This window comes from Sinocyclocheilus grahami, unplaced genomic scaffold (assembly GCF_001515645.1).
Source record: "Sinocyclocheilus grahami isolate Dianchi unplaced genomic scaffold, SAMN03320097.WGS_v1.1 scaffold494.1, whole genome shotgun sequence".
NCBI lineage: Eukaryota > Metazoa > Chordata > Actinopteri > Cypriniformes > Cyprinidae > Sinocyclocheilus > Sinocyclocheilus grahami.
Window position 1 is genome coordinate 536958 of NW_015505673.1, and position 6235 is coordinate 543192.

The 6235-nt window shown below is 38.6% G+C and overlaps 1 protein-coding gene across 6 annotated transcripts in view; it reads left to right on the forward strand.

The window, feature by feature from the left end:
* hdac7a (histone deacetylase 7a) overlaps window positions 1–6235 on the forward strand; it is a 92630-nt gene that overhangs the window by 16596 nt on the left and 69799 nt on the right. The window contains exon 1 of one of the 6 annotated variants that reach the window (XM_016236674.1): window positions 5367–5521. The exons of the other annotated variants lie outside the window; for them this stretch is intronic. The gene's annotated coding sequence lies outside the window, so the exon portion shown is untranslated. Of the gene's footprint in view, window positions 1–5366; window positions 5522–6235 lie in introns of those variants that run through there. 6 annotated transcript variants of the gene reach the window in all.

A 6235-nucleotide genomic window follows, 5' to 3' on the forward strand; every position in this document is an offset into this window, starting at 1 on the left:
GGGGAGAGAGGGGGGAGGAGAGAGAGAGAGAGAGAGAGAGAGAGAGAGAGAGAGAGAGATATGGAACGATGAACAAACCTCATTCTCTCTGATATCGCCAACAATAATATCATAATTATGGCAGTATATAGTTCGGTTATATAAAATGTGACACTGACCTTCATCTTACTATATGAAATATTCTTCATTTAAAAACCTCCTACCGAGACTCTCACAATGCTAGGATGTTTTTAGTTGTTGCTAGGGTGTCACTCTGCTGTCATTAAGGTGTTCTGAATGGTTGTTAATATGCGGTTGCTAGGGTGTTTTTAGTTGTTGCTAGGGTGTCACTATGCTGTCATTAAGGTGTTCTGAATGGTTGTTAATATGCGGTTGCTAGGGTGTTCTTGGTGGTTGCCAGGGTGTTGCTATGCAGTCATTAAGGTGTTCTGAATGGCTGTTAATATGCGGTTGCTAGGGTGTTCTTGGTGGTTGCTAGGGTGTTGCTATGCAGTCATTAAGGTGTTTTGAATGGCTGTTAATATGCGGATGATAGGGTTTTCTTGGTGGTTGCCAGGGTGTTGCTGTGCAGTCATTAAGTTGCTCTGAACGGTCGTTTTTTAAAGTTATATTTAGGGGCTTTTTATGCCTTTATTTGGATAGGACAGTAGAGAGCTGACAGGAAAGAGTTGAGCGGAGAGCAGAGGACCTCGAGACAGGAATCGACTCAGGTCACTGCGAGCGCAGTTGTGCTATATGTCGGCGCAGTAACCATGAGACTATCGGCACCGACCTGAATGATTGTTAATATGCTTTTGCTAGGTAGTTCTTGGTGGTTGCTAGGGTGTTGCTTTGCAGTCATTAAGGTGTTTTGAGTCTTTTTTTTTAGCACAGTGTAGCTGATAGTGTGTTCTAGGTGGTTTCCATGATGTTGCTATGCAGTCACTAAGTTGTTCCAAGTGATTAAAAAAAAAAATATATATATATATATATATATATATATATATATATATATATATATATATACAGTTGCTAGGGTGCTATGTACTCATTACAGTATTTCAAGTAATTTTTAGCATTTTGCTATACTGTTGCAAGGGTGTTCTGGGTGGTTTCCAGGGTGTTGCTGTCCAGTCACTAAAGTGTTTTGAATGGTTGTTACCATGTTATTTAGGTGCTAGGGTGTTCTATGTTGCTGCCAGGGTGTTGCTATGCCGTCATTAAGGTGTTAATAGTTGTTAGAATGTTGCTGTGTGGTTACCAGGGTGTTCTGGATGGTGATATTGGCCTTCATCTTACTGTATGAAACATTTTTCATTAGTGTTGCACGTCCATTCAGAACCATCACAATAGTGTGTTCTGGGTTGTTGCTAGGGCATTGCTATGCAGCAATTATGGGGTTCCAAGTGATTGTAAGCACGCTGTTATTTGGTTGCTAGGGTGTTCTGAGTGGTTTTCAGGACATTGTAATTGCTCTAAATGGTTGTTAACATGCGGTTGCTAGGGTATTTTGGTGGTTGCCAGGGTGTTGCTATGTAGTCATTAAGGTGGTCTGAGTGGTTGTTAATGCATTGCAATGTAGTTGCTAGGGTGTTCTGGTTGGTTGTCAGGGGCTATTCAGCCATTAAGGTGCTCTGATTTTCAGGTTGTTGTAATGCAGTCATTAAAGTGGTCTGAGTGTGTTGCTATGAGATTGCTAGGGTGTTCGGTGGCTGCTATTGCTTGAATGTTTCTAGAATAGATTTTGGTCTATATATTTCGGTCTTTAGATTTGGATCAGGATCCTCCTTCAGTGTATTTCTGCAGGGTTTTTGCCTGTTTTATCACCAAATTGTAAGTCCAGTCATATCTGAGCAATAGTAATAGTGATGCTTGGCTTAACAAACACCACTGAGAATAATCACAGTAAAGATGACTGATCACTTGACTGATCAGTGCTGGATGAAAAGCATCGCTCATTGCTCAGAAGAGTTGAAATTAATCTGTGTTAGACTCAGTTTTCTCACCTCAGAAAACTCAGCCAGCAGAGAGGGACTGCTCTAAATCAAATCGCCTCAGTCTGTTCTTGTTTTCCACTAAACTGTTTTTTCCCCACAAAATGTAAACCACGAGTGCTGCATCCTGTGTGAATTTGAACTGACATACAGCTGTTGAAGAGAATCTCATTATAACGTGAAACTTAACCTAGCTTCAGTTTGTGTCTGCCGGCAAGAGGATTGAGAAAAGTGAATAATGGTTAACAGCCTCTGTCTTCGAAACTCTGTTAAGCCAGCGGTTATAGAGAAAATATCAGTGTTTGCTGTGCATATGCTGTACACTACTGTCAGTACAATAAAAAAAGTACTTTTATTCAACAATGATGCATTAAAATGATCAAAAGTGACAGTAAAAACATTTATGATGAAACTTTCTATTTCAAATAAATGCCGTTCTTTTGACCTTTTTATAAAAAGCATTAAAAATGTTACTGACCACAAACTTAGAGTACTTTTTATATAACTAACACTTTACACTTTAAAGTGACACTTTACTAACACTTTGTATTAAAGGAATAGTTCACTTAAATACGTAATTCTGTCATCATTTACTCCCCTTCAAACCTGTATTTTTGACGTTTTAGTTTTTTACGTTCAGCATAAATAAAAAATCTCTCGCAAAGCAGGTTTTAATCATTGTTTTGCTCATAAACATGGGTAATTATTTCTGAAGTGTTCGGATCTGTGGTGTAGAAATGTGTGACTGAGTGACTGAGAGGTTGAGCACTTCCTGTGCATAATGAACAAAGCATACACTATACTCAGTGCTTTTATAATACACTTTAGCAACTTTAAAGCACCACTGCATGCAACAATAATCAAGATATTTGTATGTCAATAATGTCTGATATGTAGAAGTTCTGCAGATAAATGAAAGTCAAAGACTTAAAGGTTAAAAAAAAGAATTAAAAGACTTACATTTTGCATAGTTTTCTATTTCTAATACAATTATTTATAATAAATGATGTTATCAGTGTCACCGTTTGAGTGAAATGTTGGATATAAAAATGAAACACGAATTTCACTGTATTGTATATATCTGGTATTTCCCCCTCTCTGCTGCAGCACTCGAACCGACATGAACTCAAATTTATGCATAAACAGATGATTCATGTTATCCAACATCCATGATTTGAGAATGTTGTCCTTTCAGCACAAAGGAATATCATATGGTCACAAATGTATTTACAATTGATTGGTGACCTAGAAATTTCATCATAAATTTTGCCATACATTTTTTTTTCAAACGACTGGTTTATTTTATGTTTTAAACAAACAAACAAAAAAGACTTCTCACTGAATGCTCTTCAGCAATTCAATAGAATATAATAGATGGTAAAAGGTTAAACATGCTGAAAGTCAAGGCTTTGCTGGCAGTGTAGGAGAGTTTGCTTTGACGTGTGTGTGTGTGTGTGTGTGTGTGTGTGTGTCGCCTGTTCCCCTGCTGTGGTGCTTCACTGTCAGATCATGGTCTTGTTATTTTCAGCTTCTGCCGGATATGATTCAGACTGAAGGACTGTGTGATTATAACACACACACACACACACACACACACACACACACAAAGTCTGGTCAGCTATTCTTGTAGGGACTCTCCATAAGCGTAATGGTGTTTATACTGCACAAACTGTATTTTCTATTGCCCTACACCAACCCTACCCCTAAACCTACCCCTTACATGAAACTTTCTGCATTTTTACTTTCTCAAAAAAACTAATTCTGTATGATTTATAAGCTTTTTTACCCCTGGGGACCTCAATGTAGGTCTCCACCGTGACACGAGTCCCCATGAGTCTGTGTGTAGTCAGGTTTAAGTCCCCACCAGGATATATAAACCTGTATACACACACACACACACACACACACACAGATGAGGGTTTCTGGTAAGACTGTTGGGATCCCCCGGTTAGAGGAGCATTCAGGTGCAGCACAGCGCTGCTTTAGTTTCATTATATGTATGCAGTGTGTGTGTGTGTGTGTGTGTGTGTGTGTGTTTGAGGGTCTTTGTTTGTTTCCTCTGCTCTAGAAATGATTTAAATAATTAAATTGCATTGTGATTTTATGTGCTGGAACCTGCTTCACTGCCAAAACGTACATGTTTGACTACACGTACAGCGAATGAATGGAAAAGTGCTGTGTTTGTAGCATCTTTATAACAAACTGAACTTTCTAATCAAAGTATAAATAGTTTTTTTCATGGCAGCATGCTCATAAAAATGCTGCATGGGTGTACGATGGCCAGAACAGCAGTCTAGCTGCACGTAGGTAGGTTTTGAGACACAGCCAGTGTATAAGCTGCTGACGAGAACTGAGCGATCGGGTCTCACAGGGGAAATCAGAAACCCACTGGAGACCGTCACTGTGTGTCCTGGTTTCTGAGAAACGGGTCATGTAGTGGTTTCAAAGCGTGTGTGCGGCGCGTGAATGCTGACCGGTTCTGTTTTACTGAGAAAGACTTAAAGAAAAGAAAAAAGCCTTACTGACATGCACTGTTAATATACATTTACATGATCTTGCGTCATGGTTGTTTTGCCATACTTGCTATCTTTGGTGGAAATCACAAGGTTTCCTTGCTACTGCTACTGAAAGATTATAAAACTCTTATTGACTTGAAGATGAACAGAGACACAAAGTTAAACTTGAGTTAAAACAATTTTAGTGGACGTGTAAAAAAGACTGTTGCAAAAATACATTCAGTCATTTATTTGCAGTTTGCATGAATAAATAGCATTGCACATCAACATATCAAACCAAGTGAGCTATAATTTCAAACATTTCATAAAAAGAAAAATGTACATTTTGTTTTAAATTAAACAATGGATAAACAGTACACTTTGAATGCTGTACTTTTACTGTTTAAAATATTGCAAAAAAATTGCAATGTTATTACAATTTAAAGTAACTGTTTTCTATGTGAATGCAGTTTCAAATGTAATCTATTCCTGTGATGCAAAGCTGAATTTGCAGCATCATTCCTCCAGTCTTCAGTGTCACATGATCCTTCAGAAATCATACTGCTCAGTCTGACAGTACATTGTTATTATTATTATATTTTTATTTCTTTTGTTGTTCATTTCCATCGACTCCAGCCCCTGCTACTGGAGCAGCAGTTTAGCTCAGATGGTGAGCAGTCACAGAACTTTTGAAGCAGACACTAGAGTGCAGTGTGGATGTGGCTGCAGCCTCAGCCAATGAGAAGGAAACAATGCGAGAACGCAGGCGTGAGACGTCGCGCGCTATTTTTGGAAAACCCCGCCCACATTTCTATTTTCGTCCGCCTCAGGGGCGGGGCTTACCGAGATACTTGTAATAACTCACTTTCTCCCTCTCGCACCACTGCCGAGCATCGCTGCTGGTCTTTTTTTAATGGATGTCAGACTACTAACTAAGGATTAAGACAAGCTTTAACAGAGGAAGCATTTGGACCTTAAAAACAAGGCGTAAAGTCTTCTGCAAAAAGAAGAAGGGAATAACGACCTGTTGCATGCTTTTATCTTTCACATAAGGTAACTACAGGCTGTCTTTCACATTATACACTGTGTGCTGTTGCTTTAGTCTTTATAAGGAAGTCAGTTTGCATGGCTTTTTCAGTATGCATTTTGAAAGCTCTGCATGATTTTACTATCAGTCTATTTTTAAGTATTGCTCGCTATCAATGAATTATTTACATATTTATGTCAACCTCTCTGTTTTTAGATTTAATAATGACGTGCACTGTCTTGGTGGAACTAATGCATATCAAGAATATGTTTAGAAACAAACCCAAACAGACCAAGAAACAAACACATAAAGTCGTCTGTCGTGAGAAACTTTGGAGCGCTCTACACTGACTCGAGTCTTGAAATGCGTCTTTAACTCAAAACCTTTCAGTTTGTGTGCAGTTTGACTTAAAACAGCATTTTTAGGCGTTTAGTGATTGCCAAAACTGTCTGGGTAAGTTAAGTTAAGCCGCGCACTGAGCCTATACGGTCCATATCAGACCCAGAACTTATCATGGGGACCACAATCTCTTCTAAAACACCATAGCTCGGTCACTGTGCTCACTGTTACCGCTAGTCTTTCATTTAAGGTGCTTTGAGAATCTTCCATTTTATTATTTTTTGAATTAATTCATTTCATTCAGTTTCTGGTGACTAATAGGGATGGGCGATACCACTTATTTTGTTTTCGATACGATACCGATATTTTTCAAGGCAGTATCGTCGATATCGATACCGATA